Below are 17,221 nucleotides of genomic sequence, written 5' to 3' on the forward strand. Positions count from 1 at the left end.
CCTCCCCTTGCTCCCAGGTCCTTGCTGTCTGGACGGGAGGGGAGGCATGGCTCCACTGGGGACCTGGACCTGGCTGTGTGGTTGGCATCTACACAGAATTATCAGTGGGTTTTCCAGGATGCAATTGGCCAGAAAATGGCCAGTTGACCCACAACGGAAGTAAAAGCATGAACATTTTTATTTACTCTTAGAGGATAATTTGGAAGTAATTTACTCCCGGGGCTCGGGTGTGCTCCAAGCTTACCAGGCTGTGGAGACCCTCAGAGCAAAGCTTTGCCTTGTCAAGTCAGCACGTGTCAGAGCCCTGGCCTTGGGGACCCTCCCTCCCTGTGTCCATGGGGCCAGGCCTCTCCTGTCCTTCAGTGCAGTCTTGCTGCCTGTGACCCAGGCCACGGGGATGAGTGGCCAAGAGACAGGGAACGTGACCAGGCTCCCACTCCCTCGCCTTGTTCACTGGTTCCAGGAGCATATTTGTGTATGGCTGGGGCTTAGGTTTTTACTCATCAACATATTCGGAGCAGGGATTTCTTGAGGCCCACCGGGGTGCTAAAGTGCACTCACACACATGGGGCTCTGGGTGGGCCTCCGGGTGCCTCTGGCCTGCTGTCCCTGAGACCACCCTCTGCTCATGGGAGACAGACTAACCCTCCCAGCACCGAGCTCAAGATTGTTTTCCCAGGAGATGCCTCCGGCCCAGTAGCCAGGCTCAGTGGTTGAGCTTCCACCTATGAACCAGGAGCTCACGATTCAATTCCAAGTCAGAACACATGCCTGGGTTGTGAGCTCCATCCTCTGGAGGTGATGCCAGGGCCTTGCTGGAGGCGGCAGTCCTGGGCCCCATTAGCCAACACCCTGCTGGAGGCGGTCCTGGGCCCCATTGGCCAGCGCCGGCTGGAGGCGGTCTGAGCCTCTACCCTGAGTGGCTGGCTAGCTGCTGAAAGGCAGGCGGACAATGTAGGCAGGTTGCAGAGCTCCTGCCTTTGGTGCTGGGTTTCCTATGCCTCCCAGTTCATACAAGCGCCTTCCAAGGGCATTTTCCATGTTCAGGGGGATGCTTTACATCGATAGCAGGTAATGAACAAGGAGAAGATCATCTCAAGCCGTGCCTGTGGCACTAACGGGAAATGCACATCTTTTCTTTTTAATCCTCACCTGAGGATATGTTTTTAGAGAGAGAGGAAGGGAGGAGAGAGACAGAGAGAAGCATTGATGTGAGAGAGAAACATCAATAGGCTGCCTCCTACATGTGCCCCCCCCAGGGATGGAACCCACAACCTAGGTATGTGCCCTGCCGGGACTAGAACCTGCAACCACTTGGTGTATCAACTGAGCCACCTGGCCAGGGCAGAAATGTACATCTTCTATTATATTTTGAGTTTTATTTTAAACCAGTGATTCAGTTTTTATTCTTTGTGGCTTTCTTAATCAGGTCAGAATGTGCCAGCCTTGAACTTACCATGTACTCTTAACCCCCACCCCCCGCCCCATTTATTCCAAAGTATTGAACAGCTTGTCTTTTCCAGCTTTCTTTCCTGGGATCACAGCTATGGAGCCTCTGTGTTAATCTAGTTTTTTTTCCATTGGAATGGATGGTTCTGGGGTTGGGGACCCAGGAATGAGCCGGTGCTAGGAGTATCTGAGCTGTGGTGGGTGTGGACATAGCCTGTGAGTACTTTTAAGGAGAAGAGAATCAGGGCTTCTGTGTTGCTCTGAGGCCGATTGAATACTCTTTCCTCCAATGTCAGGACAAAGTGTTCCCTCCATTTTCAAAAGCCGTCTCCTCCCTGCACCCACCCAGCCCCTTTCCGTCCCCTCCTCAGGGACCTTCCACTGCCATTGATTCCATTTCCCTCAACTTTAACCGTGTGCCAGTTCTTCCCTTGACATTTAAACATGAAGTAGACTCTCTGAACACATTTTCCTTTACGTTTAGGGAGCCCTGTAGTCCCTGATGTGTCCACCATTCATTAAACCCTTCGATCAGCAAATACCTTTTAAAACACTGAGTAGCTTTAAACTCCCCTTAGTGCTTTGAGATGAGTAATATAATCTTTACCCTAAAGAGGCTGACAGCCTGGGAGAAGAGCCCTAGCTTTGAGTCTGACCTCTGTGCTCACCCACTGTGGCACCCACCTTCACCTCTCTGCAATTACGTTTCCTTTCCTCTTCCACCTAAAAAGTGAGCATTATGGCTCAAAATCACTGTGATTCTGTGCCTTATAAGCAAATAATGTCTTGATAGTATTTAGTAAGTGATTCTAGGGGAAAACTATGATTACTATAGAAATTCAGTAAAAGGTAAGACCACCTTTTGCTGTGTCATCAAGTGGAAAAGGTGGGAATTTTAATTGAATCCAAACACGACAGCAGTAGACAGATAGGAGTGGAGCTTGGATACCAGGGGCTGCAGGTGCACAGACCCGGCAGGAGCCGTGGGCCACGCGGAGTGGGCACCTGAAGGCTTGGGGACAGTGTGACACCCAAGGCAAGTGCGGAGAGAAGCGGGACAGAGCGGCACAACATTGGGACCAATGGCTGGAGGGGGCCAGCTTTCAAGGGGGAGGTGGGAAAGATTTAACGAAGAAGCCAGAGGAGATTTAGAGAATGATGGAGGCAAATTGCCCCATCTTCCAAGGGGAGGAGCAATTAACACACTGAAATGCTGGCCAGCGGCCCTGGCACTAAGTCACGGACCCTGGGCGCTCGGAGCAGGAGAGGAAGGCAGTGTGCACGGGGTTACACAGCGAGGTTCTGAGGAAAGAGCAAGAGAGGAGGCCACTCTGAGGGGGGAGGCGATTCAATGGTCCATGGGGTTCGAGAGCTGGCACCCGAGCAGTCTCCCTCTTGGAGGATGGGAGAATCCTGCTGCTTCTGTGGGAGCCGCTTCCCTGCCAGACACGCCGCTGCTGGTCCTTTCACCGAAAATAGGTTTACAAAGCCCACTGACCATCCAAGAAGATGGGCCTCTCCACAGGCAGCTGGCAGGAAACAAGGGCGCAGGGCTCTCGCCAGTACTGGGTCCCTACTGGGCTTACTGCATTTAAAATACTTGATTTATGTGGTGTTGTGTTGTATTCCTTGCCTCCCTCTAAAAATCTAATACAGATGGAAACAAGGAAGGGCCGTGGCCTCGTGGCTCAGCTGGTTGGAGCGTCGTCCCAAACACTGAAAGGTTGCAGGTTCAATACTCCATCAGGGCACATACTTAGGTTGTGAGTTTGGTCCCCGGTTAGGGATTAGGAGGCAACCCATCAATGCTTCTCTCTTTCTCTCTCTCTCCCTTCCTCTTTCTCTAATATCAATAAACATATCCTCTGGTGAGAATTTTTAAAAAGTTAGATATTTTAAAAAAAGAAAAGAAGAGGAAAGTAGAGTTCATTCTAAAAGTTGTCTTTTTGTTTGTTCAAAAGCTTTAACTAGTAACCATAGCCATTACTAACTTATCAGATGCTTGGGATATTATCTCTACCAGAGGCCCGGTGCACGAAAATTCATGCACTGGGGGGTCGGTCCCTCAGCCTGGCCTGTGCCCTCTCCCAGTCCGGGAGCCCTCAGGGGATGTCCAACTGACATCCCTTGGGGGATGTCCTCTGCGGGAGGTGACCGGTGGGTCAATTGGGGGATGGCACCACCCCCCATCACCTAGCTGCCACCGGCCGCCGCTGCCCCCTGATTGCCATCCCCTCCCTCTGCCTGTTGGCACCCGCCTTGGCTGGCTTGGCACCGCCTGCTCACCAGCCCCGCCCCCTGCCAACCTGTCGTTCTGCCGTTCAGCCAATTTGCATATTAGGCAAATATATTTATTATATAGGATGGTTTCCATTTCTCCCAACATACGGTGGAGGAAATGGAAACCTTGACAGTAAATTGTCTGGAAACCTACTAAGAAGTGGTGCAGGCAGCATTCAGTGTGAGTGTTCTCTCTCTACTGCTCACGGCCTGACCCCCTCCTCGGGGTCTAAGCCACGGATGTGACAGCCAGCCTCGGCTCGGGCAGACGGGAGAAATTTGACGGAGGTCAAAGGACAGACATTTATTCATCCAGTGGGATTTGACTTTAAGTAGCAGAAACCCTCTTACATTCACTTACCCAATGAAAGGGCAACTTGCTGAAGAATGTGCTGTATATTTTTTTTAACTTTTTTTTTTTTTTGGTTAATCCTCATTCGAGGATATTTTTCCATTGATTTTTAGCAAGAGTGGAAGAGAGAAGGAAAGTCAGAGAGAAAGATTGACATGAGAGAAACACACCAATTGGTTGCCTCCTGCACGAACCCGGACCGGAGCCTGGGCCAGGAAGGAGCCTGCAACCAAGGTATGTGCCCTTGACGGAACCGAACCCGTGACCCTTCAGTTCACAGGCCGACGCTCTATCCACTGAGCCACAATGTGCCGTATTTTAAGGAAGACCTGAGCAAGCAAGTCCCAGGCATCGGGGCAGCTCCATTCCCAGCTGCCTTTCTTTCTTTTTTGTCCCGATTATGCTGCATTTCTCCTGAATCCCTCTGTTTTATTGACCTTTGGTTCAGTCTCGAGAGAAATGTGTCCAGCAGTGACTGGCAACCAGGGAGCCAGAGGTGCCCTTGGTGCTGTGACGAGCCAGGGCACGGGGCACATTGCAAGCCCATCACCATGATGTTTAACTCCATGTCAGGTCATTCTCACCGATGGCGAGACGGGAAGACAGGCGACACATGGGACATGGAGAAGAAGACTCTCCCGAAAGTCCGCTGTCCTCTTTTGTGCACTTACTGCTGGCTTCAGGGTCGGTGGAGCGCCCACAGGGGGCGCTTTCCCAGGGCTCTTCACACAAGCAGGAGGCCGCTAATGGGACAACCTTGCTAGCCAAGAAGAGTTTCCTCTCTCTTTTCCCAGAAGTGGCGATTTTGTTGAGATCAGAAGAAGAGTAAAGGGTCACGAGGCAACTAAAAAAGAGAATGGACCCTCTGGCAGTGGCCATGAGGATCAACGAGAGCCAGATATGCAAAGATTTTAAAAAATAAATATTAAGTCAGTCAAGAAATCTGAATTGATAAGACTACTCCAATACATTTTAAAGGAAAAGTGTTGAAAGAGTTTGATATATAAATCAGCAGATTGTCATGTGACACAGTCTCACAACTTGCGGGGTCCGTTCACAGGCACCTGCACCGCAGTCACTACTTCAACTCGTATGTGGCTGTTTCATTCCTGCCGAGCACCCCCTTCTTGCTTTGGTGAAACTCAGTATCTGGTTCTGCTCCCCAGGGCACACCACCCTCCAAACTCAGCGCCCAGAACCCAAGAGAGGAGGCTGCAGACACAGGCTGCTCCAAACCTACGGGGTCATTTCCATCCTTGTGTTTTTCTTCAGTAATTTTACCGCCTGTGGGGGAAGTGAGGACATGTCCCCCCTTTCCTCATTTAGCACTGAGATCAGAAAGGAGGTGGGTAGACAGCTGTTCACCAACGTGGGTGTCCGGAAGGTGCTGCCAACACTTGCTCCATGGTTGGTTCACTTTTCAAAATACTCACCTGAGGATATGTTTTCATTTATTTATTTATTTATTTTTATTTTTATTTTTTGCGAGAGGAAGGGAGAGAGGGAGAGAGAGGGGTTGAGTTGTTGTTCCACTTACTGATGCATTCATTGGTTGAGTCTCATATGTGCCCTGACCAGGTATCAAACCCACAAACTTGATGTATTGGGATGATGTTTTAACCAATTGTGCTACCCAGCCAGGATGAGGTATTTATTTTAAAATTTCCTTTATTCCCCCTTCTCCCCCCCCTTTATTTCAGTTTTAGTTGGATTCTGGAAGAAGAGGCTTAATAAGATGTTTCTTTGGTTTGCTGTCTTAACCTAGATGCCTAACTTTCAATTCATTAAGAACTAAAGCGTGGCTGGTGTGGCTCAGTGGTTGAGCGTCAACCTATGAACCAGGAGGTCACAGTTCAATTCCCAGTCAGGGCACATGCCCAGTTTGCAGGCTCGATCCCTCGGGGGGTAAGAGGGGCATACAGGAGGCAGCTGATCAATGTTTTTTTTTTTCTTTCTATCTATCTCTCTCCCTGCCTCTCTCTAAAATCAATAAAAATATATATTTTTAAAAAGAACTAAAAATATGCTCTGCAAAGACTTTTATTTTTATTTTTTGGAGGGGGCACCCAGATTTGCAAAGATTTAAAAAAAATAAATATTAAGTCAGTCAAGAAATCTGAATTGATAAGACGACTCCAATACATTTTAAAGGAAAAGTGTTGAAAGAGTTTGATATATAAATCTTTGTCTCAACAGTGTAAATTGTTTTGAAACAAAAGCAGAATGTCCTCATGGATCATGGTTTAGGCCAATATTTCTCCCCTTTCAGCAGTGGGCCCCCTCCCAGGTTAAATTTGGTGTCAGCCATTTACATGTGCTACACAAGGCACAAAACCTACCAAGATGTCCTATAGGCTTTTGGTTTTCTGTTAATCCTCACTGGAGGATATTTTTTCCATTGATTTTAGAGAGAGTGGAAGGGAGGGAGGAGGGGGAGAGAGGAACATTGATGTGAGAGAGCCACATCAATTGGTTGCCCCCCACATGAGCCCCAACCTGGGCAGGGAATCTGAAATCCAGGTGTGTGCCCTTGGTGGAAGTGAACCCGAGACCTTTCAGTTAGCCGGCAATGCTCTAACCACTGAGCAGCTGGCCAGGCCAGATGTCCCGTAGTTTTCTCACCCTTCAGTCCCACGTTTTTAGGTTAAGTGCTTATTCAAAATGTCTCTCCAGGTTAACGTCTTATGGAGGGTGACATGTCTGTGGCAAGCTGGAAAGTTCTTTATTCCATGGGACTGAGGAGCTTCTCAGCCCTGGAGGGAGAGCCGACTGGTTGCCCCTTCTCCCTTGTTGGTCACAAACTGGTTTTATTCAGGTAAAAAGCAAACCACTCCCAGCTTCAAGGGGTGGACCAGAGGTGACCCTAGTCCTGTGGTAGGCAAACTGCAGCTCGAGAGCCACATGCGGCTCTTTGGTCCCTTGAGTGTGGCTCTTCCTAAGCCTTAAGAGTACCCTAGTTAAGTTAGTAACAATGTACCTACTTATATAGTTTAAGTTTAAAAAATTTGGCTCTCAAAAGAAATTTCAATCATTGTACTGTTGATATTTGGCTCTGTTGACTAATGAGTTTGCCGACCACTGCCCTAGCCAATCCCTGTAAGCTGTGCTCTGCCGGAAGCCGGTCCATCCTTGCTGCTTGACACAGTCGCTGCAGAGAAGAAACATCTGCACAGCATATGTTTCAAGGGACCTGGCATATATAGCATATTGTTCTTAATATGTTTGCTCTCCTTAGCGCCATGTGTTTTAACCAAGGTCACCTCTCCAAGAAAGGTTGTTTCCCCAGGTGGGGATTTTTCCCTGAGGTTAGGGAGGGGATACAACCCCTTAACTAAATGCCAGGCGGGTAGTTAATCTACATAATCTTTACTCCCTGGAATTGAGATAAGAAATGCCCTAACCTTTGGAATAGAAATTGACAGGATTAAAATCGGCTGGTATAAATAGATGTAACAAGGCAATAAAGATCAGATCCTCATCAGATCCTGATCAGATCCTAACCAGAACTTGGCTGGAGATCCTGGCTAGAGGTCCTGACTAGGCTGCTGATCAACTGAAGGCTGTCTCCGTGTCATTCCTTCTTCGCCGACTCCGTCCACACCTTTGGGGACCCTTGGACCTGCTGGGGTTGGACCCCCAGCAGTGCTCCTAGCCGATGCTTGGCTCAGGGGTGTTTGCCAATGGAATGTCAGGAAGGGTCGGATGCAGAGTTTATCAGCAAGATTGTTCTCACCGATTCAGAGACAGAAACCAGAGCAAGTTCGCCATCCCTTCCTTCCTTGGACTTTGCCCTGCGAAGACGTGAGGTTTGAAGTCGCACTGGCCACCTTGTCCTGAGGTGGGAGCCGGGAGGCCCGTGGAGAGCAGAGAATCCTCAAACAGTGAAGCTGAGAACTGGAACCAGCCCTGGGACTGCTCGTCTGGACTTCGTACGCCTCTCAGCGGAACGTGCTTTGAATGAAGACACTTGGACCAGTTATTCTACTTTAAGCCCAAAATGTTTTAACTGACAAAAGTGACCAAATGCGGGTGCTTAGTGGTCCCTTAGTGATGAGAGAGGCTGATTGCTTGGTTTAAACCCGTTTCATCAACTGCACACTGGGGTTAACACCTGCCATTTTTAAAAATGAGAATTAAACGAGATATTACATTAAATGAGATAAATTGTTTTTCTCAGCTCCTCACACAAGATAAATAATAGTTAACATTATTTTAAATTAATTAAGACCTCTATTTTATTTAACAAATGTAATAGTCATGATTTGGCCTAGTGAGACTATTAAAATTGGAGGCAGGCACAGCCATATATATATATATATATATATATATATATATATATATATATTCTTTTCCATGTCTAGTATGTGGCACATGGTAAATGCTCCATAAAAATCTGTGAAACAGTGAGCGTAGGGTGTGCAACCGTTTTTATTACATGCATAAATGAGGACTAGACGAGTGAGTGTCAGCTTCTCTAGTGACTATTGGTTTCTCTGAGTTATTAGGAGTGGTGGCATGGTATCCGAACAGATTCTGTGAGAAACTTAATAGCTGTCGCTCCCCCTGGAGAACTTAGGACAGTCTGATAAGTGGTAAAATCTGCAATGTCCCCCGTGGAACATTGCGTCACACGGCTGACTGCTGCTAACAGCCCATTGCCTCATGGGAATGGTCCCTGAATTGCATTAAGAACAGTCTTTGTCTCAGCCTATTTGGGACTTTATTTGAGAATCTCACAGGGTAATGTAGCGTCAAAGCTCAATTTCTATAATGCACTCAGCATTGTGCCACCAACAGAACTCATTAAGCAAATGGGCCACGCCAGCGCTGCTGAAGAACAGGGTGTTCCTGCGTGTTCCCGTCCCCGAGCCAGGGGCGTGCTCTGGGCTCCACCTGAATTCCTCAGCGTCGGTCCTAATCTTATCACAGCAGCGTGCATTTTAAAAAGAAAGACCATGCAGAAACGCAAAAGGTAATGTTTTCTTTTGCTCACAGGAAACATGCATTGTGTTCCTCACTGAGAAGTGCTCTGACTCACACGGTTCCTGACGTCACACGGGACTCCAGGCCGGCTCTTGCTTTGGGCTTTTTGGAAGGCTGATGGCAAGCTCTGCAGAAATCACCACGGAGCCAGTAAGAGCCCAACAGCACCCAAGTTATACAGGAAATGGCTTAAACGACTAAAATTGTGTAAAGTCCTCTAGAAAGAAATCAGTGATTTATGGCTAAATATTTCATGAGCCTAAAGGCTGGGTCGGAGAGGTATGGTTTTGGAAAGTGAAAGACCTCAAAGAATTCATGCAATCATTTCTCCTCTGGATATGGGCACATGTCTGTGGAGGGGGCAAAGCTTCCTTATCTTGTTCGAACGGAAATGGCCTTGCTGAGTCTCGGGGATTAGCTGTCACCCAGCCCCATCAGTGGAGGCACAGCTGTGGTCTGACCAAGTCCTGCACCAGGATGGACGGAGGGGACAGTGGGCTGATGCAGGGGAATCTGACTGCGCTGAGGACGCCTTCAGCTGCAGTCACACGAGAGCTCATACTGCAGGGTGAGAGGATGTTCAGCCAGAGAGTTCCTGAATTAGGGACATAGACAGGTTGAGAAGGACAGTGGTCACTGTCCAGATAGAGGTGGAGACCGGCCAGCAGGGCCACACAATGGACAAGTGTGGTCACATCCATCCTCTTGGGGTGGCTTTGAGGCTCGCAGGAAGTTATGCACATACACCGTGGAGCAGGTAGGAGGGGATCCGCCACTGGGGATCTGCGCAGTAGGAAGCTCTTCTCCAGCGGCAGTTCAGATGGTCTTAGACGAGTGTTTCTCAACCTTCCTAATGCTGCGACCCTTTAATACAGTTCCTCATGTGGTGGTGACCCCCAACCATAAAATTATTTTCGTTGCTACTTCATAACTGTAATTTTGCTACTGTTATGAATTGTAATGTAAATATCTGGTATGCAGGATGTATTTTCATTGTTACAAATTGAACATAATTAAAGCATAGTGATTAATCACAAAAACAATATGTAATTATATATGTGTTTTCCGATGGTCTTAGGCCACTCCTGTGAAAGGGTCATTCGACCCCCAAAGGGGTCGCGACCCACAGGTTGAGAACCACTGTCTTAGACTCTCCTCCAAACCAGGCACCTAGAGGTGAGCAAGTTAGCATACAGCTCAGAAGTTCCTGCTTTCCTGCTGTTTGTTTTTATAACAAGGCAGAGTGGGTGGAGGAATTTCTGACATCTTAAGAGAGAGTTGCCTTGCATTTCACAAGTATCAAGGCTCCTTAAAATGCAGTAAAAAATGTTCAGCGAAGTTGAAAACGATACTGCTGGTTGTTAGAATCAGAGCTCATCGCCGAACAGCGTGTCCTGTCTGAGATTCTGAGATTGCGGAGGTTACCGGGGCTTGGTCGGCCTCGCTACCACCCGCCCCTCCCTGCACTACTTCTTGCCAACTCTGCAGTGCGCCCTTCCACATGCCCAGCGAGGATGGGCTGTGTCTACTTGAGAAAAGTGGAGGGTGTTGAAGGACATGGCCGAGCTGTGTGTTAGTTTCAGATGCTGAAGGGGTCCATGTCAGAACCCAGAAAAGCAGGACAGAAAGAAACCTCCAAGGGTACATGGCGGGCGGAGGGAGGTCTGAGCCATCTGGAGACTCAGCCATGGCATTAGCTGCCCGGCAGGGGGCTCAGGCTGGGCGCCAGCCCGTGCACAGGAAGGACGTGGCTTCAGGCCCCGGGCGGCGTGTACCCAAGGATTTTTAAAAAAGAATGTAAATAGTGTAAGACACGGGCGGAGGCATTTCTGGCCCCTAACTCAGTCATAGAACATTTTCCTGAAACCTACTTAGAAGGGAAGTTCTTGGGATTCATTGTAATGTATTTATTTTTCTTATTTGGGAATGACTGTTTCCCCAACTTGTTTTAGTGGTGAAAATGATTTCCAAAATGCTTGCGTTTTTATTTTTTTTAAAATATTTTTAAATTAATTTTTAGAGAGAGAGGAAAGGAGAGGGAGAGAGAAACTTCCATCTGCTGCTTCCTGCACGCCCCCTACTGGGGATGGAGTCCGAAACCTAGCCAGTGCCCTGACTGGGAGTCCAACCAGCAACCTTTTGGTGCACAGGGTGATGCTCACCCAGTGAGACACACGGGTCAGGGCTGCTTGCATTTCTTTCTTTTCTTTTTTGTTTTTATTTTGTCAATCTTTACCAAGGATATTTTCCATTGATTTTTAGAGAGTGGAAGGGAGAGGGAGAGACAGAGAGAAATAAACATCGATGTGAGAGACACATTAATTGGTGGCCTCCCACATGTGCCCCAACCAGGGCCAGGGATCCAGCCTGCAACCCAGGTACATGCCCTTGACTGGAATCAAACCTGAGACCCTTCGGTCTGCAGGCTGATGCTCTGTCCACTGAGCCAATCCGGCGAGGGCGCTTGCATTTCCTTGAAAAGTTATCCCTCTGATGGCGAAGGTGAAATGTCAGCATGGACCAAGCTTTTATGTGGGTTGGCCCAACCTCACAGAAGCAAACCTTTCAAGCTGAGGTTGCTGACCGGAAGCTCCTGCCCCTGCACATGGTGGGCAGGACCGAGGTGGCTGGCCGGCCCTCCTGCTGCTCCTGGAGGTGCCTCTCTCCCGCCCTGGCGGCTCCGCAGCCTCCCTCCCTCCCTCAGGGCCCTCAGGCTCCCTCTGACTCTCCTGGCTCGGTCCCTGCACTCCTAACCTCCAGCCCAGGGATGCGTCCCCGCAGGCCAGCTCACGGGGCACAGAACAGTGGCGGCCAGGGTGGAGGTCACAGGGTGGAGGACAGCAGGGCCTGGGCACGGCGGGCGGGCAGGAAAAGGCTGCTGTCTGGGACTCTCACTTCAGGGCCTGTGTGTCTCTGCGGCCTCGCTCCTGGCTCCTCTCCGTAGTAACTGCACACAGTAGCCGTAGCCGTTTAAGGACAGAAACCCAGCTGGACGCACGGAGGCAGCGGCTTCCTCACGGCCTCACAGCTGCTCTCCTCTCCCCGCTCCCCCCGCTTGCTCCAAACCAGCCTCCATGGATCCTGCCACTTCCCCAGAGCAGAACCCCTTCACCCACTGAAGGGCCCTCTCCCTTCGCCTGCACGTTGCATAACAGAAACTTCGGAACTAGCCTCTCTCCAGACTCACTTTTGTCAGCTTCTTCAGATTTCGCAACTTCAGCTGTGCCGGACCGGTGAGCCGGCTGCCCCCTCGCCCTGCAGGGCTGCGCCTGAGGAGGCCCTCGCTGCCCGAGGGCGAGCTCTCAGGTCCAGAACGTTCCGCCTTCCCCTGGGAAGTGGAGGCAGGTGTGGATTGACCCTCCCTAGAGCTTCAGTGCCTCCCGCACAGGCACCAGGCGGGCCAGCACTGCTGCCATCGGAGCCACTACCCACTCGGCTGCGTCTCCATCCGAGGGAGGACTTCCCTTTCCCCCGCTGGACTTTCGCCTTCCCGGCACCACAGGCACTCACTAAAGTGTGGAAACTATTCACTGACTTAAAAAGGGAAACGCAGGGAAACCAGTGATCGCTGTGCAGCGGCGGGAGTCTGGAGCGGAGGACAGGCCCCGTAAGAGCCGTGCAGCCGGGCTGGCTGGTCGCCTGACTCCCACGCGGCCCTGAGGACCGGCCTCCCTGCCCCTGGCCGTCCAGGGCAGACCTGGAAACTGCACTGAGAGGAGGGAACCGAGGCTCCGGAGTCAGCTCAGCTGCCCGAGTCCCCAGCCGGCAGGAGCGCCGCCAGCCCTGCGGTTCCCGACCTGCCTGACTTCCGCCTCTCATCGCCTGGCACCTGCCCTCCTTGAGTTTTGAGCAGCCCTTCAGCCTCGCTCTGCGTCTCATCCGGAGGAGCTGGCGCCAGCGTCTTCCACTTGAAGACAAGAGTCTAACCGAAGCGCCACTTACAAGGAGCGGGCGGTGTGCGAGCCCCTGGCGGTCCCGGCTGCGGCTAAGGATGCTCGTAGACTCACACGGGGAAGGCCTCTGTGTACAGACTGGACAGCGCCCGAAGGCGTCGATTGAGCAGAGAAGCGGTAGACAGATACACAGTAACCTTTCCTTCTATATATATTTTATTGATTTCCGAGAGGAAGGGAGAGGGAGAGACAGAAACATCAGCGATGGGAGAGAATCATTGATTGGCTGCCTCCTGCACGCCCCCCTCTGGGGATGGAGCCCACAGCCTGGCCATCTGTCCTTGACCGGAATCGAACTCTGACCTCCCGGTTCATAGGTCGACGCTCAACCACTGAGCCCCACCAGCCGGAGAGTAATCTTTTCTACAAACCATATCAACACAGTTGAGTCAGGCTTTCCTTTTCTTTTTAGGTGTCCCATTTTCATAAAAAGGATATATTTTTCCCTGCAAGAAAACGACTTTCACTTCCAGTTTAACGTGCCATGCCCAGCTGGCAAAGGGTTTTGGCTTAAATTCTTTGCAGAGTGGAGGTCCATGTCCTCGGTGCCAAAGAGAACGAGGTGGGTGGAGTTCCGGCCGCTCCAGAGCAGCTCTCCTCACCAGCTGACGCCGCAGCGCCCCCCCGAGGCTGGGGGCTGTGTGACCTTCAGTGAAAATCGCCTGTTTGTCGGGACCCGAGCGGCTTATCCAGACGGAGCAGAGGGGAGTGCGCCGCCTTGCTGACTCCCAGCTGGGAGCAGGCCCGCGGAAGAGACCCTGCCCGCTCGCTGGGCTCTCAGGCGTCAGAGGCGTGGTTTGCTCTCGCAGCAGCGTGGCCACAGCACCTCCACCACCCCAGGCCCCCAAGGAGCGTCATTTCAAACGGATTGGAGGACTTAGCGAGGGCTGACTTGGCTCCAGCACCTCCTGTCGCCCAGAACACTAACACGGTCAACGTCTTCCGTACCCCAGCGACCCAACAACCTCAGCTCCGGGGAAATAGGAGATAAAGCCTCGAGGGCCCACTGAGTCCAAGCGCAGCTGCCCGCACGGTGCCGACGGGCTGTGTCCTCTCCACGGCCAAGTCCAACCCCAGGACCGGTTACTTTCATGGCTCCCAGGGGGGGAGCAACAAGCAGACTCAATAGAAGAAGCTGGGGAACAGTCATCAAAATAACTCCTATCACACCGGCAGCGAGAAGCGGGGGATGACAGGGTGCCACCAGGAAGCCAACAAGGACCTGGCTGCAGTCTTTTCAAATACCGGCACCTGGGCTCACTCAGCCTGGCCCCATGGCAAGGCAGTGCTACTGTTGTTTCTGTCTTTTTTGTGTCTTTTCTATTCTGAAATGGTAATGAAAGATACTGCCTAACTTAGTGCTTATAGAAAGGCAGCTATAAATGTAACCCCACAACTATTCACTGTGCGCTCACACACACGATACCCAAAGGAGGGCTGTGGGGGGCTGTAGGAGGCTGTGGAGGGCTGTGGGGGGCTGCTGGCACTTGGGTGGCCGCTGGGGGGAGGGCCAGGGCACAGAGGCCTGGCGCATGTCCCAGTGCGACTGCTCGTGGCTGCCCTCACCCTCCTGTGCAGGGAGGTGCCGCGTCCCTTAGGACTAGGCAGGGTGCCCAGGTCCTGGGGACCCTCTTCAGCTCAGACATGGCGACCCCACAGGTAACTTTCTAAAAAATAGAAATTATGAAAACAAACACAAAGCAATGGAGGGCGGGCAGAGGGAGGGATCTCCCTCGAGAAGAGTTCCGTCCAACACAGAGGCTTCTATTCAGGAGGGATCCATCTGACTTCCTTTTGGGGTTTATTATAAGACGGAGCTGAGTGTGGTGGGAGGAGACCCAATACACAGGGATGAGGCCCAGGAAACCGAGGGGAGGCGGACTTCAGGCTGAGCCCCGCTGCGGACAGACGGAGGCTGAGGGACTTGGAGAGGAAGGGGCGGGGGTCGGAGCGGTGCAGGGCTTGGGGAGGGAGGCCTTGGGTTGGAAACAGAGACATGACCATACAAGAGAGACCAGACCGTACTGTGCAGGTTGACAGGGAAGGCGACGGGCCTCATTTATTAGAAGTAGTTAATCTTCAGCCAACTGTGAGCTGGGAATGAAGCAGAATTATTTTAGTCATCCATCTTTATATGTCAGTGTCCAGTAGCATATGTTTCATATTGTTTGGAAAGCACGTGTGACTCCTTTTAAGCAAACACTGTGTTCTGAACGGATGGAGAAACAAAGGCCGTTAGGAGATGGTCCTTGCTTCCGAGCGTGACAGAGGCCGCTGCACAAGTCTCTCAGGCCAGTCCCGGAGGAGGTGTGAGCAGAACATGGACGGAGCTCCTGCTTTGTGCAGGCTGCGTACTAAGCATTTCAACCTATTATTTCATCTAAATCCTACAGCAATCTTAGGATAGATATAATTATCTCACTTTCACAGGAGGGGGAATGACAAGTTCAGTGACTTGTCAATGTCCACAAAGTTCTGGAAACTGGGGGACATGGGTTCAAGTCCTGGCTCGCATGTCTTCCCAGAAAGGCTCTTCTGCTCTAACCTATGGCTTCCTTAGAGTCCAAGTGCGTGCGTGCTGGACAACCACCAGGATTTGAAGGGCTCATCTGTGAGGTCTCGGTCTGCTGAGCCTGCCCAGCACAGCAAGGGGTCTGACCGGGAGATCGGGCGTCGGAGGTAGGCAGGGAAGGACCCCCATGGAGGCAGGTGCCAGCCTGTCATCCGGGAGACGGAGATGTGGAGAAAACACCTCTGAGGTCACTTAACACTGACTTATTAAGCTATCAAAGCAGACCACGCCTTTGAGGAAACCCTGACATACTTCTCCACGCCTGTGATGGGTCCGCAGCCAGGACGCCCGAGGACCAGTGGGGCCGTAAGCAGGACGTCCAGGGGCCCTGGCCTCCGGGGGGCCTTCGCCGGGTCGGTGTGGGCGTCTTCCTGAGGTTCATGCGAGGATTGGGACCGTTGGCCTGGCTGAGCGGGACGTGTCTGCTGTGGCTGGAGCGATGCGTTTGGGAAATGTTGGCAGATGCGTTGTTTGGGAGCCCTGGAGGGAACACCCCGCACTCCCCGGTGAGCGGGTTTCTAGCTTTCTTCACGGAGGGTCTCGGAACTAGAGGTTTCATACGTCTCCATGCGCCCGCTGGCTTTTAGTCTGTGCGCCTCAGCCTTCACCTGAGCCTGAGGGCGCTGGGTCTCTCCCCGAGTTCCATGTTTAAGCAAAGAACATTGTTTGTTTTGAAAAGATGCCTACGTGCTACCTAATACCAACAGCGCCCACGGCGAGTGTGTACTCAGTGTGAACCCCCAACGATTATTGCAGCCAACCTGAGACCTCCTCCTGCAGCTCAGGGTACCGTCCGCTGTCCTCCTGTGGCTGATGGGATGCGTGGCGTGTGCGTGGGCCTGGTGGACAGACCGACACTGATTTCAGCAATGGCGGGGACCGTGGATGTCATTTGCAGTTTTTTGAAAGGATTTTTATCTCTCTCCTTTTTTCTAAAGAGCATTTATTTTTTCCCCTCTTAACACACATTAATTTTCATTGCCCAAATCGAATACTCGGGCTCCTGCTGTTGTCTCCGCACCTTGCGCACACTTAGAAGGAGAGAGAACGTCACTAGTTGACAGCGCACAGCAGATGTCTGTGCCCCTGAGGATGTGACAGATCCTTGCCGTGTCATGCCTTGGCCTTTCCTTCTGTGAAGAAAACTGAGCGAGGAGGCGGCGGGACCGCAGCGCCTCCCACGCCTCAGCTGCCACGTAAGGAACCCCAACCCTGCCCTGCCGGATAGGTGAGCCTGTCGGCGTCTCGAGGCAGGAACCAGAACTCAAGAAGAGCCACCACCCACAGCCGCCTGGGCTTTTCCAAGTCAGACGGCACTTAAGCAACAGCCGGTGTGACACTTTCCTGGTTTGCTTCTACCTTTTCTCTAGAAACTCCTACCTGGCTCCTGTCCGGAACACTTCTAACCACTTCCTGTTGGAGCTGTCCGATTGGAATAGATTTTTGCTCAAATAAACTCTTAAAAATGCCAAGTTTCTCTCTTAGCGGTTCTATGGTTTAATCACAGAACCCCCCGGGCGGAGGATTTGCCTTCATTCACTAGGCAGACACTTATTCAGTGCTGCCGAGTGCCAGGCTGTGCCCAGGCTGACACAGCGGTGATCCGGGAATACATCTCGGACTTGCAGAGAG

Source organism: Myotis yumanensis, unplaced genomic scaffold, assembly GCF_028538775.1.
Source record: "Myotis yumanensis isolate MYYU_CA2020_CCGP unplaced genomic scaffold, mMyoYum1.0.hap1 SCAF_15, whole genome shotgun sequence".
NCBI classification, from domain to species: Eukaryota; Metazoa; Chordata; class Mammalia; order Chiroptera; family Vespertilionidae; genus Myotis; species Myotis yumanensis.